Source organism: Dipodomys merriami, unplaced genomic scaffold (assembly GCF_024711535.1).
Source record: "Dipodomys merriami isolate MVZ:Mamm:240054 unplaced genomic scaffold, mDipMer1.0.p SCAF_12, whole genome shotgun sequence".
Lineage (NCBI taxonomy): Eukaryota > Metazoa > Chordata > Mammalia > Rodentia > Heteromyidae > Dipodomys > Dipodomys merriami.
Genome location: NW_027202493.1, coordinates 32,292,762 through 32,317,856, shown reverse-complemented (window position 1 = coordinate 32,317,856; position 25,095 = coordinate 32,292,762). Strand labels below are relative to the sequence as shown.

General features: G+C 38.0%; 1 long non-coding RNA gene across 3 annotated transcripts in view; it reads left to right on the top strand.

The window, feature by feature from the left end:
• LOC138823296 (uncharacterized) overlaps nucleotides 1–25,095 on the top strand; it is a 245,193-nt gene that overhangs the window by 15,655 nt on the left and 204,443 nt on the right. For all 3 annotated transcript variants that reach the window (XR_011370781.1, XR_011370780.1, XR_011370779.1), the window contains exon 2: nucleotides 6,657–6,766. This is a non-coding gene — a long non-coding RNA (uncharacterized lncRNA). The remainder of the gene's footprint in view (nucleotides 1–6,656; nucleotides 6,767–25,095) is intronic.

The following is a 25,095-nucleotide window of genomic DNA, read 5'->3' as shown; positions in this document are numbered from 1 at the left end:
GTTCTTTTGCTCAAGGCTAGTGCTCTACCACTTTGGGCCACAGCTCCAGTTCTGGTTTTTAGTGGTTAATTGGAGATAAGAGTCTCATAGGAACTTTTCTGTACCAGCTGGCTTCTAATTGCTGTTCTCAGATCTCAGCTTCCTGAGTAGCTAGGATTACAGGTGTGAGCCACCAGCACCCAGCCTTGTTTATCATCGTTAACTTCTCTCTCCATTCCCATATCAAGGGAGAGACGCCCTTCCATCTTTCTCCTGCAAAACTGCCACTCTGAGTCACTGCCCCACTTTTGCTTCTTAAGTCTTGAAGCACAGCAGGGAGTAACCAATCTATTTTCAAAGTTCTCAGGAGAGGTCTAATTCTTCCAACTTTCTATTAGATTTCTTTTGAAAATGTTTCTATTGGGATGCAGTTGTCAGTTGCTATAGTATTCTGTGCAAACAGAAGCCCATTTATTCCATGGCATGCTTTCAAAGAAGTCATCACACAATATCTGTCACAGGATGAATTGCTCTGATAACTAAGCTGTTCTCAGTTTATACCTCTAGTTGGCAAGCCCTTGAGAATTTAGCATTTATATTAGCAACACCTGAGATCCACTTGGGACTAGTGCTCACAAATCATGTTATGTGAAATTATGAAGTCTCACTGAAGCATTTATCAGGATTGTCTTAGAGAGAGAAAGATACATTTGAGGGCTGGTAAAAACAGTTAGATGATGGTTAATGACCAAAGCTTTGGGGATAAAACAGAAATCATATTTAACTGTGGTATTGTTAAAATACTTGGAACTATGGTTAATCAAAGACAACAGATTTTGGGTGTTTATTTGGTCATTTCTCTACTTTCCCTTTCCTCTTCACCTTCTTCTTGACTCTCTGATTACCACTACTTCCCTTCACTCTCCAATTAGGGTCCTGCTAGAGGTTGTACATTGCACACAGAGGCCCTTGTTTAGACCTTCTTGAACTTCAAGTGCCTAGACAACAGCTAGAAAACATGACCTATAAAGCACGTTGTTAATGAATGATAGTGGACAAACGTATCCATTTGGGATTTGAGAAAACTGTTTTTAAATCGTGTTGGGGGGGTGATAAAAAGGTTCCATCTTGAGCCAGCACCCCCCAAAATGTATTCTCTTTGAGAATTTGGTTGGAGAACAGTGGTTTCTGTGTGGGAGCCTGAGGGAAGAATAGAATGCCAACAAATGCCTGTTTCTTGGATGCTTTTCAAGCAGAAGTGTTTCAGTGTACAGAATCTACAACCAGAGAGCCTGGGAGTGGGTCCACGTTCCTCCACTTAGTAACTGGTGGTAACCTTGGACAAGTTGCTTAATTTCCTGTCTCCAAGTTTATTTTGCAAAATGGAGGTATTTGTAGTTATAAACCTTTCAGGGGTGTTTTGAGTTCCTTTGTGTAATCTATTTAAGAGAGTTGAGCTTGGTACTATTAAGTTCTACACAAGTGCCAGCTTTAACTATTATTTATGTTTCTTAGTCTTTTTGATGGACTACTTACAGAACTGAGCAAGGAAACAGCAAACAGGACTCAATGAAACTCAGAGACAACAAGACTGTTGTGTTTACTTACAATTGAAAAAATGTGACCTAGGAAAGAGATTGGGCTTCTTATTACCTTGAAGATTTATAGGAAAGCTGATTACAAAAAAGCAAGACCGTCATTTTCTTTTTAAATTTATTTTTATTTTATTTTTTTGTCAGTTGTAAGGCTTGAACTCCGAGCCTGGGCACTGTGAGCTCTTTTGCTCAAGGCTACATTTGAGATACAGCCCCACTTCTGGTTTTTTGGTGGTTAATTGGAGATAAGACTGACAGACTTTCCTGCCCAGGCTGGCTTTGAATTGTGATCCTCAGATCTCAGCTTTCTGTGTATCTAGAATTAGATGTGAGCCACTAGCACCTGGCTAAGATCCCCATCTATAAACTCCAAATATCTTGTGGATCAGCAATGATAGTGGTAATACATGGATTACAATGATAATCTAATGGGTCAGAGTAGCTTCTGACTAATGCACCAAAATGAATATATGGTAGAACAGAATACGGACATTAAAGTATGTCTTTATAGATTCTTACTAATTCACAAAACAAATATACCTTGATTTACCTCATTTTATTTAGTAAACTTTTGCTAATTTAGTAAATATCAGACTAAATATGCAAATCATTTGTATAATTTTCTTTCTGTAGCTTTACATATACATTGTGAGAAGGCAATTGAGAATCAGATTTTCAATCCTAATTGGTCCTTTTTATTGCCTTGACACAGAAATTATTGTGAACAGTGACCTCTTTTAGGATCATGCCTTTCTTTCACCAAATGTTAAACATAATACTAAATTAAATGAACAGGCAATGCAATTTGTTAAACACAAAAGCTGTTGAGTTCCCCTAGTCCTTTCCTTCCGCTCAGTGTTCCCCTCTCAGTCTTTTTCCTTGTTACTTTTGGCAGTTCTGAGCAGAAGCCTCCCATCTCTCCACATTCCAAAAGGAAGGAAAGTTAAAGAGGATGAGGTGGTGTCAGAATTGAAACTCTCCCATCTATCACCCCTCCCTCTGGAAAAATAAATAAACAAAACACACACTTTGTTCATTCCAAGGTGCTGTCTGGGAAGACAAATCTGAGGTGTAGGTCATTGGACAGGAACTTTATCAGGGAACACTCAGGACTTCCATTTGCAGACCAAAAGGAATAGATACAGGATTGTACAAAGGAAAAACTTGGTCTGTAAGCAAGTTTTGACAAAGGCTTCAGCTGATACCATGGAGGAGTGATGAACTGAAGCTTTCTTCCAGTGTTCGCTTCAGCAACACATATACTAAAAATTGGAACGAATGAAGCTTTCTTCCAATTTTCACCTATTACACAGGTCATAGACAGTGTGCTTTGCTTCCCTCACAAATAGGGAGTGATCTCGAGTTAAAGAGTAGGTTTCTTCATTGAGAATGATTTCTGAGGAAGGGTCAAATGAAACTTGAGGGCTGTCAGCTATTCCAGGCCTGTGGCCCTGATGGAGAATTTGGGTGGCCCACCACAATGACCACACCCTTTCAAATCAGTGCTTCTGCTATTCTGCGTTAAAATAGCAACTGCACAACAGATCGCATCTTGTACTGTTAAATGTCACAAGTAAAATGGGGTCATGATTTTCTTAGCCTTTCTCTGACTCCTGAGATCCTTCTGTCTTAGCAGATTTACATTCTTGCTTTTTTTTTTTCCCCCGTCATGGAGACCAATATGAAGAAAAAGACAGTAAATTAAAATCTGAAAATAGTCAACTTAATTCCACATGGAGAGCAGATGGAAGAACACTTATTTCCTGCCCTATTTCTCTTTATGGGCAGGAGGTGATAAAGATTCTGTTTTAGTGTGGAACTGCCAGAACAAATAAAACAATTTTGTTTACACATTGTCCTCTCATTTACCTTTGAAATGAATTACCAAATTAAGCCATTAAGGTACAGTACTCAATCCTCGTTCTCTTCCTCCTATTTGTTTTCAGTTTAAATGGAAATTAGGTTTTCTCCCTCCTTCCTGTCAGATATTTCAATGGAAACTCTTCAATGTCCTTAACTGATCTCCACATCCAAATATTTGCCTCAGCTGAAAAACTTAGGCTTTTCATTCAAACTAATTTTAACTCTGGCAATTTAAAAGGTTGGTGTTTATTCAACTGACTAGAATATGCTGCTTTGGGGCTGGAGAAATCTATTTAGATTTCATACCAGTATCTGAAAAAAATTGTGATATATAGAGCATAAAACATACATAGTGCAGGAAATCCAAGGAACATTTCTCATAGTTTTTGCTTTAAATATATATTTAAACACACATTCACACTGGATATTTCTATCTTTACAAAAAACATATAGGAAGTTCTGGTATTTACTTCATTTAATCTGTTGACTAGAATGTTCAAATGATTGCTACATTGTCTATAATGTTGGAAATACATGCTCCGCTGAATTTCTTCATAGATCTTAAGCAATTCCTTGAATATTCAAAATTCAGAACAGAAATCGTTTTGTTGGTTGCTTGGCTCTTAATTTTATGGGCTGCTTTTTCCTCATGGTTGGTTTGTGTGACTTTGGAAGACACAGTAGTACAAGACAGGCTCCTACCTGGGCCTCAGCAGCTTCACAGAGTAGAGGACAGGGATGAATTTTTTCTATAGTTGCTTTTTAAAAAACAAACAAACAAACAAGCTGGGGTGATTCTGGCTTTTACATTCAACATCATTTGTGAGATGCATATAGTTGAAGATTGTTCATTGTCTTTACAGTGTTGGGAATCATTAGACCTTTTTATTTAATCAGCAAATGACATCTTGAAGGTTCTGATGAGCTGAACGTTTTGCTTAAATGCTGTTGTCTTTTGATGAATATTCTTAACTTGCATCCCTGCTTCCCTCCAAACTTGTCTGGACATGCAATGTGACCTTCAAAAAGGCAGACTGTGTCATTTTACTCATGTACTTGACACATTTTGCACTTGACACATTTCTTGAGTTCGCAGTGCATTTAGGATAATGCCCAAAGCTAAACACATGGTCTGCAGCCCTGCATGACCTGGCTTGTAACTAACAGAATCTGCCACCCTTTCTTGCTGTGTCCTCCAGCTCCTTTGTATTCTTTCAGTTCTTCAAAAGAGTCAAATCCTCCATTTTCACAGTTGGTATATTCTATTTTTGCTACTTGCAAAGTTTCTGTCCTCCCCTTAACCTTGCAAATTTCTTTTCAATCACTTCTCAGAGAGACCACCTCCTTGATACACTGTAGTTGTCAAAGTAAATCTCCTAATCATTTTCATTTACATTGATGGCCACATACAATACCAATATTATCAACCTCACCAGGAACATTTACCAACACCAAATTTACTGTGTATTTAACACTTGTCTTCCCACTGTGGACATTATCAGCTATGTCTGTTTTGTTTACTTTTTTATATGCTGTGTTTGGTATAGGTCCTGGTACCTATTGAATGCTCATTATTCTGAAATGAAAAAGATGAAAGTGGAGTTTAAGAGACTATGACAAAGTTTACTGGGAAATGTAAAAGAAAATGAACTTTGTATTACACACACACACACACACACACACACACACACCTACACACACACACACACACACACACACACACCTACACACACACACACACACACACACACACACACACACACACACACACACACACACACACACACACACACACACACACCTATAGCTTATCCAGCTGAAAATATGTGGACTGGATAATCATGATTTCTGAGAACCTTGAAGCTCGACCAGTTAATTGTTTGCAGCCGTTCATTTAATGACCCACTTTGCCAAGGCTCTTTTTTTTATTGTAGAGAAATATAGTTTCTAAAGTAGAAGCAGAATAAACTACATTCTAAAACTGTAAAGCCCACAAGCTGTCCTAGTGACTGATCTCCACTACTCTGGGCCACACACACAAATTCATATAGAAAATAACACATAGTGTATAGAATTCCCTTGTACAACTAACTGTTGCTAATGAAAAATGTTATAAAAAAGTACACAGAAAACAAATGCTCAATGAATAAAATAACATTGTAAGTTGGTCAAATTCTGAATTTCTAGTGATCTTTTAGGCCACAAGAGGGAGCTGCTTAAACTCTTGTTAAACATGGAGACAATTGAAAGGGAAATAATTTGGCAATCATAAGGTTGGCCAGATGGACACCTATTTATATGATGTTGACTCCGGAGTTTCATTTATTTTTAAGCTACAAAATTTTAATTCTTCTTGTCTGCAACACAATCTGCATTTTAAGTAGTATTACTAAACTAGAATTGTTTTTGCCTTAAAATTCTAATTTTAAGTCACTTAGTGTGAGAAATGTATTTGTTTAGATAACAAAGAGGTGATAATTCCCTTCTAACCAAATCTATTTTATAAGTATTTATTATAAAATAGCCTTATAAAGAAATACCTTTTATTTATAAGAATACTATTTCTTCCAGTAATTATTTTACAAGATTTTAAATATTTAAATATCTTCATCAGGTTTCTAAAAGAAAGACACTTTTTTTTTTTTTTTTTAGAATTACATGAGAATTCATTTCTTTTTTCCTTTTTTGGGTCTGCTCGGAGGGCTTGAACTCTGGGCCTGGGCGCCGTCCCTGAGCTCTTCAGCTCAAGGCTAGAACTCTAGCACTTGAGCCACAGTGCCACTTCCTGTTTTTTTGTGCTTAATTGGAGATAAATGTCTCATGGACTTTCTGCCTGGGCTGGTTTTGAACTGCAATCCTCACATCTCAGCCTCCTGAGAAGCTACTATTACAGGCCTGAGCCACCAGTATCTTGCTGAAAATTCATTTCTTAAGAATATTGAGGTATAATTATAGACTTATTTACATATATGAATCTCATTTTATAGTAGCCACACTTGCCAACCTTGTGTGAGATGCAGTTTTAAATTGTCTAAAAGGACATGACCCAAGAGCAGAACTACGTTTTTCTACAGAGGGCATATTGAAAGGGGATATTGTTTGGACTCAAATAACCGGTAATAATAATAGTCATAACATCCATTATGTGTTTGTTTAGGCCAGACACTGTTCATCCATTCATCCCATTCTGTGTGGTAGTTACTATTGTTTTCATTTTAGGTCTGTGAAAACAGAAAGGTTAAATGACTGCACAAGATTAAAAGCTACCCACCAGGACTTGGAACACCTGCACCTTCAAGATGAGACTCTTGAACACTTCCGCCTGCAAGGTAAGACTCTTCTCACTTGGCAAATCTGAATCAAATCACCAGATCTCTGGGTGAAAATGCTTATTCCTGTAATGTGCTTAGTTACGTATTTTCAACAGCAGGACTCTGCCAAAGTTCTCTTCTTCCCATAAAATGCTTTGTCCTGCAAGGGGAGAGGAAACCTTTCGTAGTTGTATAATGGACAACTGCATCTAGGATGACTGTCTGTAAATAGGAAATGTGGGAAAGATGGTGGTTTTCTGCTGACTCACTCCTGTGACGTCAGGCCTTATGGGAATGTAGACAAATTTAAAAACAGACGTCACTCAATGTTAAAAAGAGAAACTACCAAAATGTTCTCTCTAACAGAGATGATGTTAAAAAATGCTTACATTTTACTAAAGTGGTCCTGAAACCTACATGTGTTTGGAGTAAGTATTCAGATACATTCTGTGAGCAGAATCTTAACCTTCTTCCTGGTTCAGAGGGGCTGTGACCACAGCAGGTGTCGGAATTCTCTTGGACCCTTATAATTGTATGTGATTTTCTTCTTGCCCCTGCAGTCATTCTTACTCACCTAAGAGTGCTCTTTAAGTACTTGGAAAACATTGCTGAATTTTTTCTTATTAAAGTATTTATGAGAAAATGTCAATCCTGAATATAAAAAATAAATGACCCAATTCTCACCGTTTAGTCTTTTGTAGTGTCTCCTCAAGCCTCCACTTAAGTTTTCCTTATGAACCAGGCCCATATTTGAAAGAATATTAATGAAGGATTGAAAAATCATAGTGCCTGCATTTCCTTTTGAGGTTTGAATATAGTTTGTGTCCTCTGTTGAACTTCAGTTGCCTTCTCTGCTTCCTGGCTTATCTTGTGATTCTTCCTCCACAGGCCCCTCCCCAGAACTAGTGTAAATATAGGCAATACAAATACATTTGAATTTCAAATAACAATTTTTTTTAGTATAAATATGTGAGACGCTTATATTTAATATTATTCAGCATTTTTCTGAGATTCAAATATAATGGGATAGCTTGTGTTCCTGTGTTTGTATGTGTTAAATCAGCCTGCCCCTGTTCTCTGCTCTCCCTTAACTGGTCAGTTGGGATTTCGTGGGAAAAAGTGTAAGAAAAGGGTGAATGAGGATGAATTTGACCAAAATAGTTTGCATGGACAAACTTACTTTAAGAAGTATGTGGGGGCCGGGCACAGGTGGCTCACGCCTGTAATCCTAGCTACTCAGGCTGAGATCTGAGGATCGAGGTTCAAAGCCAGCCGGGCGGGAAAGTCCATGAGACTCTTATCTCCAATGAACCACTAGAAAACCGGAAGTGGCGCTGTGGCTGGAGCAGTAGAGAGCTTGCCTTGAGCTGAAGAGCTGAGGGATAGTGCCCAGGCTCAGAGTTCAGGCCCCACGACTGACAAAATAAAAAAGTATGTGGGGGTAGGAAGTGAGTAATAGAAAGGTGAGTTTGATCAAAATACACTATAAGCATGCATGGAAATGTTACAGTGAAATTCTCTTGGTCAATGAATGTATTCTAATAATAATAAATGAACAAGAGTATGGGTCCTGAAACCAATCTAATTGCTAGCTATGTGATCTTCAGCGAATTACTGAAGTTTTCTGGGCCCATAAAATGGAGATCATAATAAAACTCGTCAATCCATTGACAAAATTAAGTGAATTAATTCATTTAAAGGGGGTAGAAATTGATGCCGTCAATTCAGGCTGCTGTAGCATTGTATATTGGCTGGGTAGTTTATTTATTTAATTAATTAATTAATTTATTTTTTGTTGATCATGGGGCCTGAACTCCGGGCCTGGGCATTGTCCCTCAAGTCTTCAGCTCAAGGCTAGCGCTCTACCACTTGACCCACAGCGCCACTTCTGGCTTTTTTCTGCTTATGTGGTGCTGAGGAATCGAACCCAGGGCCTCATGCATGCAAGGCAAGCGCTCTACCACTGAGCTGCGTTCCTAGCCTAAAATTTAAATTTAAATTTAATTATGTAAAAAAATTTCATGTACACCTTGTATAGATAGCCTAAAGGTAATTGGATGTGATATTTTGGGTCTACCTGTGTTTGGATGGTGGTTGGCCATGGAGGACAGATATGGAACTTTCTGCTTGTGATATGTTAGGACTCGTTAAAGTTAAGATTTTGAAGCATTTTAGATTTTTGGAGTTGGGATACTCACTCAACATGTACTATTACATTGGGAGTTAGGTTCCATCATATATATTTTTGAGGGACATATTTGTTTAAATCATGGCAGTAATTGAGCAGTTGTTGTATATTAATATTATTACCTTTACAGATGTTCCTTATATATCCTTTGAGATAATGATGGCTTATATGTCATCAGAACTCTTTCTTTTATATGTTTTAAGAGATTATAGAGGTTTGAAAATGCATTATATAACTACTGAAGACAGGGTTTTGAAATGGAGAATGATAATTCTCAAAACTGAAATTATATATCTATAGATATATATACACACATACTTGTGTCTGACTTTATAGATTTATTCAAAGGTGCTAAGACCAGGGAGAATAAGTGATTTGGCAAAAGCCAAGCCTCTCTGATACATATAAAAGTAGGACTGGGTATATACAACCCTGGGTGTTTGGTCTTAAGAGCTTGTGAGGTATAGTGGTAAAAGCCCTTTTGTCAATGGCCACTTGACCCAGTAATAAGCCTCAAGAGTGCTGGAAAGTCTTACCACTCCCAATTGGGAGTGAATATGGCAGCCAGCTAAGCAGCTACCTAACGGCTTCCTTTTAGAGTCAATGAATCACCCCCAAATCATCTCAATCATCACCCCCAAAGATAGACTTGAGTACAAAAGAATAGTTATTCATTTAGAGCCCCACATATGTCAGAGGGGGAGCTGAGTATAAATTCAAGGTCTAATAATTTTTATTATCTACTAACAGCTGAGATACTGAAGGTCTGTGAACACTGAATCTGCAGCTACTGAGAGCTATGTGTCTGTAATATTGATGAGGTTTTTACCCTGTCATCAATTTTTCTCACTTGAAAAATCACTAAAAACAAGATAAAAATAAATAGAACTTTTCTTTCCATCCTATTACTTACTCTAAAGATTGCTTGTGAGGCCAGCAGAATACAGTACTGCAGTTCTATTTCAACAAAGGCTAGAGAAGGTAATGGACAGCGAAGAGCGTGTACTTTGGACTTAGGTTTGTCTCGGTAGGAAACCAGATGAAGATGAAGAGCAAGGCCAAATAGGAACATCTATCTACCTGGTAATGATAGAATAGTGCCCAAAGTTTAGAATCCCAAAATATTGGAACTGGAACAAAACATGCATGTCTAATACATCTAATACAACATGACTTTTTTTTTTAGACAAGAAAACCAGAAAAGCACAGGACAGTCTAGAGAATTCTAGAAGATGACATGCCTGGTTAGTTATGGGACTGAAATAGAACTTGGTGTTCTTTCTTTCTTTTTTTTTTTTTCTTTTTTCTTTTTGGTCGGTTGTGGGGCTTGAACTCTGGGTTTGGGGGCTGTCCCAGTGCTCTTCAGTTCAAGGTGAGCTCTCTACAGCTTGAACCACAGCACCACTTCTGGTTTTCTAGTAGTTTATTGGAGATAAAAGTCTCACGGAGTTTCCTACCCGGATTGGTTTTGAACCATGATCCTCAGATCTCAGCCTCCTGAGTAGCTAGAAATACCTGGCATGAGCCACCGGCACCTGGCTAGAACTTGGTGTTCTTATCTTCCTAGCTATTGTTGATCTTATAGAAGGATTGTGGCTTTCTTTTGAAACTGTCAAGTTGGAAATAAGTTAAAGAGGGAGAGTCTATAGGATATCTTAACCCTTGTAGGGCTGGGCTGGATGTCACTTTAGAGAAATGGTTGGGATTGTACTTTCAAGTCCTGAGATGTCTTAAGAGTTAGGGTAGCTTTGAAATTTAGTTTATCCATTCTGTGTGGTATGGATGTGCAGGTGATTCATAAGATAGGAAGACATTGTGATAAAAAGAGTTTCAGTGAATACCAGTATAAAAGAGAAATGGAGGAGGTAGCAGTTACCATCTGTATGGTGTTTATGAATCAGGTGGAGAGGCAGAATAATCACACACAGAGCCATGAGAAAAGGATTTACCCTTTTATAGGCAACCAACTGCTGGGTGGTGGTTTAGAAGCTAAACTATAACCCATTTTTCTATTCTTCAGAGGGACAAGCTTCTGTGAGTCACTCCAGCAAGGAAAACTGTACTGTATCATCAAGATGGCATGTGTGGCGTATGTGGAAACTAGGAGCCTTAAATATACAGGGTTCCTACTTAATAGAGGACAGGCATCAATAGTTGAAAGAAAACTTTTGACTATTTAAGAAATTTCTGTCCAGAAATTGTTATCATGTGGTTTTGTACCAGGAATATACTGTAAAATATTTTCTAAGGGACTCTAGCCATTAATGACTTTTTTTCTTTTTCAGCCAGTGTCCTTTTCTCTCTCATTTTCCAGGAGCAGACATGTATTTGCAACAAAATCCTTTAATGTTATAATAATCATAGACTGTGCTATGCTCAGTGCTCTGTGCTTTCCAAAGGTGAAACAGCTGTACCTTTTCATACCAAGGAGCACACAGTGCCATAGGGGATGGGAAAGGAACACAGAGGATAGAACAAGGAAGAGATAGACAGATACATACGATCCTTTATACCAAGCTAAGGTAAACATAGTGCCACATGATAGGAACCCAAGGCTACTACGTGTGGGAAGGAGATTAAACCCATTTGAAGAGCAGCCTTGGGGAAAGAAAGAGGCATTAGGAAAGACTGCATGGAGGAGGTGGCTTTTGAACTGGTCCTTGCAAATGAGTAGGCATAATGTTGCAAAGCTAAGTAGAGTAGGAATGAATGATTAGTCCAGTTTGGCTGGAAAGTAGAATACTTGAGAGAATTGGTAGAGATAAGACTGAGAACTCTGGTTAAGGAGGAGATTAGACTTATATCTATAAGCAATGGGGAAAGCATCAAAATTGCTGAGCAGGAAATATATGTGATAGCAAAACTATCTGATACAGAGATCATATTAAAATGACTGCATTATGGCACTGTGCTAATTATATATACCATATCTCCAATACTTTCTATATGTTTGTCACTTTATATGCAAATATTGTTCCTATCAGTGGCATGAGGAGACATATCTCCAATACTTTCTATATGTTTGTCACTTTATATGCAAATATTGTTCCTATCAGTGGCATGAGGAGACATAAAGAATACTTAGGGAATCATCAAAAGAAGATCTACTAAGGGAAATACAACAATAAAATACTCCTCTGGAAAATTATGCAATTGTGGGTAACTCTCAAGGGCATTGTACTGAGGAAAAGAAGGAAGATTCAAAGGATTACATGCTATATGAATCCTTTTATATGCTTTTCTGAAACACAAAATCTACAGAGAGGTGAAACAGACAAGTTAGGGGAAATCTTAATGTACAAGACTAAACATGAAGGACTTTTTTGGGATTTTGGAGTTGTTCTTCATTCTGTTTCTGATTATAGATACAAGAATCTATATGAAAAGTTAAAATACAACCAAGAAAAATAATATTTAATTATATTTAGGTAACTTTCTGCAAAGTTTGTTTTTTGTTGTACACTTCTTAAAAAGCTGATGATTTCTCCAAAAAGCCAGAAGTGGAGAGCTGTGGTTCAAATGGTAGAACTCTAGCGTTGGGCCAGAAAACCTCCCCCCAAAACAAAAAACAAACAAATAACCCCCCTTAGGGACAGTGCCTAAGCCCTGAGTTCAAGCCCCAGGATTGGCAATTCAAGGCATATGTGCCTGTGTGTGTGTGTGTGTGTGTGTGTGTGTGTGTGTGTGTGTGTGTTTGTGTGTGTGTGTGTGTGTGTGTGTGTGTTTGTGTGTGTGTGTACACAATCATCCCTCTGTATCCATAAGGGATTGGTTTCTGGACTCCCTAACCGAATCTATAGATTTTCAAGTTTCTGATATAAAATTTTGTGATATTTGCATATAACCTTTGTAACCTCCTGTATACTTTAAACTGGCTGGAGTATTTGTAATACAAAATACAGTGTAAGGGGTATATAACTAGTTGTGGTAGTAGTTTGTATGGGGATTAAGGATAAGAAGAATGTACATATTTAGTACAAATATTATTTTGAATCTGTTGTTAGCTGAATCTTTGGACACAGAATGTGTGGAGATGGAGGTTCTACTGTCTGCCTGGACTTGTGTGTATGTGTATGTATGTGTATTTGTATATGTATATCTATAATTAATCATAATGATAAATTATTAACTATGGCAATCAAAGGAAATCTATTTCCTTAAATATTCATGGGCTTTGTTAAAGACCCACTGGCTCTGTTGTTTTAAAAAAGTAAGACACTTGTGAATAGTGTGCTAATTGTTTTTACAGACTATTTCTTGAATTATTTCATATTCTGATATTTTACACATTCATTTTCCAATCTTGTGTTATAAATGTGCTAAATGAAGTTTTTGGCTGTAACCATATTGTCATCCTCAGATCTGATTGGAGCTCATAGATTTAGTGATGTTCAAATAAATGAAGTTAGCTTTGAAATCTGGTCATTAGAAGTACTTTCCTGTTGGTAAAACATCTCAGTGATAATTGATAGTGTTTTCAAACTATAAATATTTCACCACATAATTGAAATCATAGTTTCAAATGATACTATCAATGTGTTGAAATAGAAAGTAAAGTGCTTTTGCGGCTGGGAAGGTGGCTCAGCGGTAGGGTGCTTGCCTTGCATGCATGAGATCCTGGGTTCGATTCCTCAGCACCACATAAACAGAAAAAGCTGGAAGTGGCGCTGTGGCTCCAGTGGTAGAGCGCTAGCCTTGAGCTGAAGAGCTGAGGGACAGCGCCCAGACCGAGTTCAGGCCCCATGACTGGCAAAAAAAAAAAAAAAAAGAAAGTAAAGTGCTTTTTGTTTATTATAGATGAGGTAAAAATGGAGGCTGACCTATTATAGATTAGAAGTTTTAAAATGATTTAATTATGTTTTATTTGAAGCTTGTTTCTAGTTACTCTAACCCACTGTGCATTTTAGGCTAAAATGATGATTCTTTTAGAATAAATATTGTCTTTTGACTTTAACCTGTGTTTAACTGTGTAGAATAATAGGTTACAGAGCCCAAGTGTTGTGTTCCTTGACTCCAGATTAATAGGAATGAGTTCCAAGCCAGAAAAGGACTCAACCAACTCGTAACTACTATTTGGGAGGCAGAAAGCGGAGGCTACCCACCACAAAAAAGTCCTTTTATGACATGAGATGGAATAAACAACTTGGATGCTCACTGGCTTTTTTAGTTTTGGTCTCTTGAATGAATACAAATGATTAAAAAGGGCAGTTTCCTATTAGATTTATTTATTTGTTAATTGATAATACTGGAGTTTGAACTCAGGGCTCATGCTTGCTATGCAAGCAATCTATCACTTCAGTAATGCTTCTAGTCCTAGAGTTACTTTATTTACTTATGTATGTATGCATGTATGTAAGTATGCATGTGTATATGTTTGCATGTGTGTATGTAGGCATGTGTGTATGTATGCATGTGTGTATGTATGCATGCGTGTATGTATGCATGTATGCATGTGTGTATGTATGTATGTATTTTTATACTGGTCCTGGGACACACTCTTGGCCTGGCACTGTCTTTGAGGTTTTGCAGCTCAAGGCTTGCACTGTTGCATTTGAGCTTCAGCTCTACTTCAGGCTTTCTGGTGATTAATTGGAAATAAGAGTCTCACAGACTTTCCTTCCTGGGCTGGCTTCTAACTGCAATCCTCAGATTTCAGCCTCTTGAGTAGCTAGGATTACAGTCATGAGCCACAGTGCTTAGTCCTAGAATTATTTTTAAATTCATAAATTAGGTTGCTGCAATTTTCAAGTACTCAAAATGTTCCAGGACAAGTCCCTTCATCAGACATAATTTGAACATATTTACTCATAAGCTGTATTTCCATTGCCTAGTTCTTTATTTTCCTACCACATTAGGCAAAACCCTATGTGATGCATCACATATTCTGACTGCTCCTGTTCTCCCTCCAATTTCTATACTAGTAGAAGTGACTGACGAAGCAGATGTATTTAAAACTCTTTTAAGTTTTCTTATTGCTCTGAAGATAAGATCCAAAATCCTCCATAAAACTCAAAAGTCTCAAATTATCTGGCCCTTTTGCTGAGGATAGCACTGTATTGCTCATGTCTTTAGTTCTTCACATTAGTTTTTCCTTCCTGGGAGCCCTGGCATATGTTTTCTTCTGCCTGGAGTTTTCGTCTTTCCAGATGGTTCTTTCCATTTTTCAGATTCCTATTTGATCACTCCTTCCCAGAGGCAACATCCACTGAGCCTCCAAAATGAACTCATGTTTCTATCTATTGATCCCATGGATTGATACCTTGTTTTTGTCTACCTAATGCCAGTTAAAACTGAGGTATAACACATTTGCTGGTTGTTCTTCCTGTTAGAAAGAGCTCCATGCTTCTAGTGGATCTTTTTTGCTTGCTTGCCCAATTGCTTGATTTTTCTCTCTCTCTTGATTTCTTGCTTTCTTTCCTTCCTTCCCCTTCCTTCCTTTCTCCCTTTCCCTTCCCTTCCCTTGTAATTAGGATGTGGAAGTAAGATGTTCAAAAGGTTATTATTATAAAACTGAATTATAGTTTTTGAGCTAAATAGTAAACAAACCTAAGATGTTGTTCAAATTAGTAAACCAGTGGATGTCAGTTATAATTTATAAACCAGTTATGATATAAAACATTAGTTTTCCTAAATTAATCTTTTATAGAAAATCCATGTTTTTCCCTTTCTCCCCCAATAGCTTGGGCCACAGAGATAATGCATAGCTTTCCTTAGCAGCTGTCACTCCAATGTGTCTATTGTCATTTCTAGACACACGTGTGTGTGTGTGTGTGTGTGTGTGTGTGTGTGTGTGTTTTAGGCAGAGTGAAGTGGTTTTATACATCTCTCATTGTGATAACCTTATTTCACACCAGAAGATGCGGATTCTGATTGATTGTACAAAGGAAATCATTCAACAGCAAAAGATGATTTTTATTCTTTATGTTTGCTCTCCTTGGGGTAAAATCCAGGTCTGACCGGATTCTCTCTGTGGGCTTTTGCTTTAATAGGACAATGAGAGGAAGAATATAACTGAGGTACTATGTCGTTTCTTATGGATCTGTTTTTTATTCTGCATTTTTATAAGTGTTATAAATGTATTTTCTGGGTTCCTAGGTCTTTTTGAGAACTTCTAATACTATAGTTATGTAGGCAAATTACCACACTATATGAATTCAGCATTCTGAAAGAAACCAGTTTACTATCTTCAAGTTAAATTCCATTTAGCAATTATTGCTTCAGAGATTCTACCAGGTTGGTAAGCACTTAATACTAATAATTATAGGATTCTCAGCATCTAATTTGTTTTGTGAAACTGGCTGAGTTGCAGGTTAAGTTAAAATTTATTAGAAGAAACAAAACAGCATAAAAGGTTGGGTTTGAATTTTCATTATGAACAATGAACATCTTTGCTGTATAAGACACGTGTTTGAAACTGTACATTAAAACAACACTTTTGCTTATAAAGCCATTGCCTGTTTTTGAGCTTCCATATCAACACCTTTGTGTGTGTGTGTGTGTGTGTGTGTGTGTGTGTGAGACAGTTTTAGGGATTAAATTCAGGGCCTCATGCTTAAGCACTGTGCCACTTAAGCCATGCTCCCAGTAATTTCATTTTTAGTTTTTTTTTCATATAGGGTATCATATTTTTTCTCTAGCCACTCTTGAACCTCAATCTTCCTAACTGTATAAATTCTGCGGAGTATTTGGGGCTTTGGGACTATAGGCATGTGTATTCCAGCTTTGTTTAAAATCAAATAAGAGCTATATTTATTAGAAAGAAGTATATTTCATCTATTTATATGACAAATAAAACAGCAACAGTAGCAGTAACTTTTTAAAAATCATTTATTTATTTATTATTAAGTATATGTGTATTTTTTCCCCCAGTCCTGGGGCTTGAACTCAGGGCCTGGGCACTGTCCCTGAGCTACTGAGCCAGTGTCACTCCCAGCTTTTTCTGTTTAAGTGGTACTCAGGAATCAAAGCCAGGTCTTCATGCATGCTAAGTAAGCACTCTACCACTAAGCATATTCCCAGCCCTTATTAAGTATTTGCATAAAGGGATTTTAATTCCAGAAGTCAGGTTTCAAGTATGCTACCTCCTGATGAATATCATCTCTTCCATCATTCTCCTCTGTTTTCATTCTCTTCTGTATTCATTTCATCATACTGTAAGTTGTTTAAGGAGTTACACCATTTGAATTCTTCTCTGAATATGCCAAACTTTGGTTTGTATGTTTGTGAACATGTGCATAAATCCATATTTCTGACAATACCTTACAATTGTTTGAATCAGTGTTGGCAACAGGGAGCTATCCAGGGTACTGTCCTTGCCCATTAGTACTTGGGAACCTTGTAGGTTTGATCCAAGGTAGTTGCCTTGTTGCTGCTTGCATTTTGCCAAGCAGTTTGCCTGCTGCTTGCATTTTGTCAAGGAAGAAGGCCTTCCCCCTGCCTGAACTAAGTTCTGTCCTGCTTGCCCTATGTGTGACCTGGTCATGCTTAATCTCCATGTCTCTTTTAACCTGTGCCTGTATGGTTGTGCCACTGTCTGCCGTTACAACTGCTTTCTAGTTACATTCTAGATTGATGGTTTGCAAACCTGGTCCTCCTTAAAACAAAAGAATACAACTTAGTACACTATGTTGAAAATGAACTTTACACCTTAGTACACTATGTTGAAAATGAACTTTACAACTTGGGGGGGAATGAATTTGGGGGGGGTAGGGAGGGAAGGGATGGTAGGGGAAAAACAAAGGAGGAGGTAACAATGCTCAATAGCAAATATACTCATTACCTTACTCATGTAACTGTAATTTATCTATAATCTGAACACTTGGGAGGCCATGGCAGAGAGATTGAGTTAAAGGCCAGCCTGGGTTCATGGTAAGACCCGCTCTCAAGAGAATAAAACAACAACAACAAAAAGAACATAAACATAAGATATATAAAGATGTTTGAGAACACATTGCCACAATCTTGAAAGGGGCTATACAATTGAGAAGACCTAAAGCTTAAGCTAAAGATGAGAGCCTGCTTTGGCCTTTTCTGTCTGGATTTCATCTGTGTGCTCTTAACCATTACACCTGTGAGATGGCACTATATAGTTGTTCTGTTCATTTCTCTGTGTTTCATATTAAATTGTAAACTCCTCAAGACCAAGTACATGTAGTTTTTCAATAAATATACAATAATGGAAAATGGATAAAATATGCACAAGGTATAAAAAGGCAAGTACAACTCTGTCCTGCCTTAATTCTAATGCAGTTGTGAAGCAAACTGAGTTCTTATTTAATTGACTTAATTAATTCGTAGTAAGAAGGTAAATTTATCAAACCTACATTTAAAAAGATACCTCTTTTAGAATTGTTCTTTCTTCTCTCCTCCTGCTTGAGTGTTGGGGATCAAACCCAGGACCTCACACATGCCAGGCAAATGCTCTATACAACTGAGCTATATCTCCAACTCCCTTTTGAAGTTTTAAAGCTGGGTGTTAAGAACCGGGGAGTTTGCTATTCAGGAAGTTCTTGAAGTTTGCAATTAACCAGTAGGTCAAGGAGAAAGGTATGGAAGGATTCCATCAAAGTACTCTTAAATCTCTCATGTCAGCCAATAAATAATATCTTCCAAACAACAGAAGACTATTTCTGCTTAGAAAACTGCTGTATGTTACACTATCTTTCTATTTGCTCCCAGAAGGGCTAATGAAATATATTTTTCCAGGAGTAGATTTCAGGAAATACATGTATTTTTGTTAACAGAACTTCACGTCTCATGCTACCTTACTAGCTTACTGTTCCTGTTGGTGACTCATGGCTTAATCGTGCAGTTGGAATAAAAAGCTCTGAATTTCCTCAGATAATAAATACACAGAGAAGAAAATCAGTTTTATGGTGAACACAGAGTTGGCTAAAAAGAGAAATCAGAATGTAAAATAATTATTAGCATATAACATCCTGTAAATAATTTTAGTAAGTTTTTTATTGTGAAAATATTGTATACAGGGGTTACAGTTACATGAGCAAGGTAATGAGTATATTTCTTATCAAGCATTGTTGCCTCCTCCTTTGTTTTTCCCCTACCATCACTGCCCTCCCATCTCCACAACTCCCCCCACCCGTAAATAATTTAGGTTGGAAAAATACTGTCATATCTCTATCCTCTATATCTTCATAGCCCCATTATATATCTCAATAGTATATCTATGAAGCAAACTACAATGAGACACTATTTCATGCCAATTGGAATGTTTATCATTGAAAAGTAACAAATATTGGTGAAATTGCAGAGAAAAGGCATTCTTATACATTGTTGGTGGGAATATAAAGTAGTACAGCCATCATGGGTAGAGATATATCCAAAGTAAATGAAATAAAAATATCAAAGAGGGGGCTGGGAAGGTGGCTCAGTGGTAGAGCGCTTGCCTTGCATGCATGAGGCCCTGGGTTCAATTCCTAAGCACCACATAAGCAAAAAGAAAAAAGCCGGAAGTGGCGCTATGGCTCAGGTGGTAGAGTGCTAGCCTTGAGCTGAAGAGCTAAGGGACAGTGCCCAGACCCAGAGTTCAAGCCCCACAACCGGACCCAAAAAAAAAAATATCAAAGAGATCCCTGCATGCTCATAATACTGGTACACGACTCTTAATAGCTAAACTGTGGCATCAGTGTAGATGCCCATTAAAAGAGGAATAAAGAAATGTGACAGGTGCTGTTGGCTCATGCCCACAATCCTAGCTATTCAGGAGGATGAGATCTGGGGACCACAATTCAAAGCCAACCCAGGAAAATTATCTCCAAGTAACCAGAAAAAAGATGGAAGTGGAGCGATGGTTAAAGTGGTAGAATGCCAGCTTTGAGTGAAAAAGCTAAAGGACAATGTCCAGGTCCTGAGTTTGAGTCCCAGTACACACACACACACACACACACACACACACACACACACACACACACACACACACACACACACACACACACACACACACACACACACACACACACACACACACACACACACACACACACACACACACACACACACACACACACACACACACACACACACACACACACACACAGTGGCATAGAGACACAATAGAGTATTATTCAGCCATAATGAAGAACGAAATTTTGTTATTGTAACAAAATGGATAGAACTGGAGAACATTGTGTTAAGTGAAGTAAACTAACCACGAAAACATTTTCTCTCTGTGTGTGGAAACTAAAATTAAGTCAACCTAAATTTGGAATGGTGATTTTTTTTTAGAGCTTGGGAAGAGTATGTGTTGGTGGGGGTTGAGTAAAGCAGAGTTGAATTTGATTACTGCATACTATATGCAGGTGCGAAAATATTACACTATATATACAGGTAATATGTGTTAACAAAATTAATTAAAGTAATTGTTTAAAAAATGGACTTTGTGTGCCAGGTGCTGGTGGCTCACACCTGTAATCCTAGCTACTCAGAAGGCTGAGATCTGAGGATTACGGTTCAAAGCCAGCCCGGCCAGGAAAGTCCATAAGAATTCTTATCTCCAGTAAACCACCAGAAAACTGTAAGTGGCTCTGTGGCTCACATAGCAGAGTGCTAGCCTTGAGCTGAGGTGCTCAGGGATAGCACCCAGGCCCAGAGTTCAAGCCCCATGACTGAAAAAAAAAAAAAAAAAGGACTTTGTGAGACTGCTCTTGAAAGAAGGTAATATTCATGTCTTCTATGTACCATTTGGACAGTCAATATTCTAGATGTGAAATAATATCCCAGGACTGCATACTTAAAAGGTCTCTTAAACATGTTAAGGTTAGAGTCTGATGAAAAGTAGCAACTGTTTGAAATAATGAAATATCCAGAGGATATTTTGATTAGACATAGTTGTTTCATTTCTGACCCATGATCATTGTGATGGAAAAAGTCATAACAGAATATGACAGCTGGTGATTAGTAGATTTACACAGGAAGTTTGGTTCTTTGAGTCACCCTGTGATAAAAACCAATGCCTCCTAAAGTAGCAATTTTGTCATAAGTACTTATAAAGAAAAGTTACACTTTTAAACTGGATTCAGAAAATGGTTATATATTACTTGAAATACAGATTTTCTGTTTGTGAGCTGTTTTGCTGCTCTGCTATCCAGGGCCACTTGCAAAAATTATGAACTTAGAGATTTCTTTTCTCAATGGTAATTGAAAGATGTTTTCAACTAATTAATAACGTTTTAACATTATTTAATATGCATTCTGTATTATAAGTTACTATTTAGCTGGGTTTGACATTACATACTTAGGAGGTAGAGGCAGGCGTGCTTCTAGTTCAAGGCAAGCCTAGACAAATTTAGAACGACACTATCTCAAAACATAAGGGTAGGAACATGCCTCAAGTGGTAGAATGCATATCTAGCATGCATGAGGCCATGGATTAAATGCTAAGTATCTCAAAACAAAATCCTGGTTATTACTAATAGTCTACTAATTCACATCCCTTCTAAATGACCACTTCTATCTTCTGATGTTTCCTTCTTATAAGGTAGAAACTCTACTCATGATAAAATTCCTGTCTTCTTTCCATCTTCTCATTTAATCTTCCCCATGGAGGAGGGAAGATTTAATGTGGAGAGTTTGGAAAGAGACATTGGGCCTGTATGGCCAGCTCCCTCCTCTCCCACCTACCTTGGAGATAATTCCCTGGGAAGCAGACATTCTCCTCAGCTTCTCCATCATCTACACAGGCCTGAGGGGATGGAGTTATGTCTGGAACTGGTTGAGTCAGTTATTCATTCAAAGGTCCAGCGTTGATAAGTCTATTTACCTGCAGATGGCAAGTTCTTCAATGTGGGTTTAATCAATACAGCATGTGATATTTCAGCTATCAGCAGATTCTTTTGTGTTCTTTTTCTCAGTTGGTTCATAATTCAGTGGGTAAGAGAGGCCTGTTATCAGACCTCCTCAGATCCAAATATGTTGGAATCAGTGAGTCGTTAATCTTGGAACATACATAAGAAGCATAGTTTGATTATGGGCTTTTTCCAAGCTAACTGTATTGCTTTATTCTCTCTGAATGAGGCTTCCTATCCAACTCCTTTAAAAGTATTCTAATGTGCACTATGGAATTCAAACTCTATTTTAGTGGAGCTCAGTGACATACAGCTGAAGTTCATTGAGACTGTCGTGGACAAATCCATATCAGCTTATTACTGTGTTAAGGTATGCACATAAATGTAACAATCACTTCATCCTTTGAAGCCAATAACAGGTTGAGGCGGGTTTTCAGACTAAAGGAATATGAATAGTCATTGCCAAATACCGTCCTATCAAAGAATATACATTTCCATCCCCTGAGTGCTTCTCAGTGCTATCCAAGAGCAGAGTCATTTTACCCTTATATAAATTATGTTATATGCCTTAAATGTATACAATAAACAGACTTAGAAAATACATATCTGGTTCCTAGTTATAATAAATGAATTGGATTGTTATTCTACTGCCTTCATTTAGGTTTTATTAAAGCTATCAGAATTCACAAGAAAGGTCTGCCACATCATTTGGACTTCATGGAGTTACATATAAATCACCTGTGGTCACTACTTTGTCACTTGGAATGCCCCTTACTCTGATGAGTTATGAAACATAGCACAGGCACTTTGGAAAAAGAAAGGGGGAAAATTATTATTTTTTTCCTTGGGGTACTTTGCAAGTCTTGTGCTTGCAAAGCACCCTTGACCTATATCTATACCCTGAGAAGAAGATGATATCTAACTCTTCTGCCTTTGTAAACAACATTTGAAAATAATTACTGTTAAATTACCCTAGTATTCTCTCTCTCTGTCTCTGTCTCTGTCTCTCTCATGCCAATTCTGGGGCTTGAATTCAGGGTCTGGGTGCTGTTCTGAGCTTTTATGCTCAAGGATAGTGATTTACCCCTTGAGCTACAGCTTCCCTTCCAGCTTTTTGGTGGTTAGTTGGAGATGAGAGTGTCATGGACTTTTCTGCCTGGGCTGGCATTGAATCATAATCCTTAGATCTCAGCCTCCTGACCAGTTAGGATTATAGGAATGAGCCACCAGCTCATGTTATGTTCCTTATGTTTAAAGGAAACATAAGACCAAATTTTTTTTTTATATCTCAGTATAGCTTGGCCAGTTTGGGCATCCCAAAGTCACCTGAAACCCTCTGTAGGGATGTAGACAGAAGTGGGATGGCAGAACTGGTGTTAAAATCTACTTTCCTTTCTTCCTGGTTTCACATCAGAACAGCCCTACAAGATATGGTGGTTGCTTGCTTATGTATTCTAAGGACATTTTCCTGGGAACAGAAATTCAGATCAGCTTTGTTTTCCTTCAAATGATTCTCTATACAAGAGGTCTTCTTCATGTATAAATTCGATCATGTCAATTGGCTCCTTTAAAATCCTCCAGGTGTTCCTCAGTTTCTAGAAGAAAAGATATACAGCCCTTAGAAACATAGTCTTGTGGTCTAGCTTTCCTCTACTTTTGCATCCTGGACTACAGCCATTGTGAATGGACTCTAGCTCTCTGTGCCAAGCTATTTCAAGCCTCAATGCCTTTGCCCATGCTGTGTCCTCTCCTTAGAGCATGCTTTCTCTAGTTGCCTCTCTGCATGAGCACCTGCTCTAGCTCAGATGTTGTTTGGGGAAAGCCATTTGACCTGATTAAGGATTGGCATGTTTTCACCACCCTCTCAGAATGGCTGCAAAAGATTTTCTTTTCCTTGAGCATCAGTCTTTCCAACCAAACTGGCCTTAGGGTGTGACACAGAGTAGAGTTTACTAAATATACATTAGTACGAATGGATGACTATTTTATAAAGAAGATAATTTAGGTTTTTAACATTCTGTTTTTAATGGCCACTTATAAATAGTTTTTAGAGGGCAGAGATGAAGCCTCATTCTTTTTTCTTTGTTGTTGTTGTTTCTCATGCTGACCTAGTGCCTGGTAGTAACATTTAATAAATATTTGGTGAATGAGTGGAAGACTGCGTAAATAAATGGATGATGTGTTGTAATGACCTGGTGGATGCACAGGGCTTGATTTCATCCATCACTGTGTAGTACAGAAGAAACCAAGGCAGCTGCGGGCAATGCCACAGACTCGGCTCCTTTCTCTTGTTCAATGGCTAAGGAGTTGACAAAGGGGTGAATTGCCCATTGCTCAAAAGACTTTGAAGTCACAGCTGGTGCGCTCCAGTCTTTTAAGTGCTCCATAGCGAAGTCTAACATGTACTTATTAAGTCCTTGGTGTGTTTGCTGTTCAATAATTATTGAACTAGCACAGTTCCTAATTCAAAACTCTTGAGGCCAGATGTGTTTCAGAATTCAGACATTTATCAAATTTTAGAATAATATACTACATTGTGTATACAGGGCCTAGAGCAACATGTACTAAAGGTTATTAATATTTCTGTAGAAAAGTATGTTTATGTTTTTAGTATGTGGAGGGATAAATAAAAACTACAAACCAGGCTTACTTTTAAAAATAGGAGGATCAGTGACAGTCAAGATCTAAATAACAAACTTGTGGAAAGGGACACAAATGAAATAAATGTCTCTGTCTACTTTATGTTGGTCACTGCAGGGTGAACTGCCAGTTTCTGAGAAAAGCTGGAGCTAGGGTGGGTCCAGGAGCCTTCCAGAAACACTCTGACCTTGTTTTCTCTCAACAGGTCAACAAGTCTGGGATTGTAATAGTTGAGCAAGAGAAACAAGTTAGGACTGGAGCGAGGACTGGATAAAATAAACGAAGAAAGGGAGGAGAAGAGAGCTGGGGCTCTCCTAGGAAGGAGTCCAAAGACTTTTAATTCTTCTTTTAGATATAGATAATGATTCTTTTTCTATCTTGTGTAAAGGTACTGCAGTGCTGGAGATTTAAAACTCACCGTCAAATAAGGTTACTTCTTCAGTCTAAGCCTATTTTGAATTGGCTTACATTGGAAATTCTGCCACAGGTGGGTGTTGCAGGAATCCTAGAGAAGAAGATGCCATAGAGTTGATCCTAGGAGGGGCAGCTCATCCTAAGCTGGAGGGCCTTCCTTGGCCAGAGGCTTGGCTGCTGGAAATAAAAATGGGGTAAGATGACTGGGAAGTTATTGTCCTGATCCTCCTAAAGAAGTGTACAAAAAAGTAGTCGCTTTGGTTCCATTTCCCCAGGTTTTATACATTTTTAAAAGGTAGTCG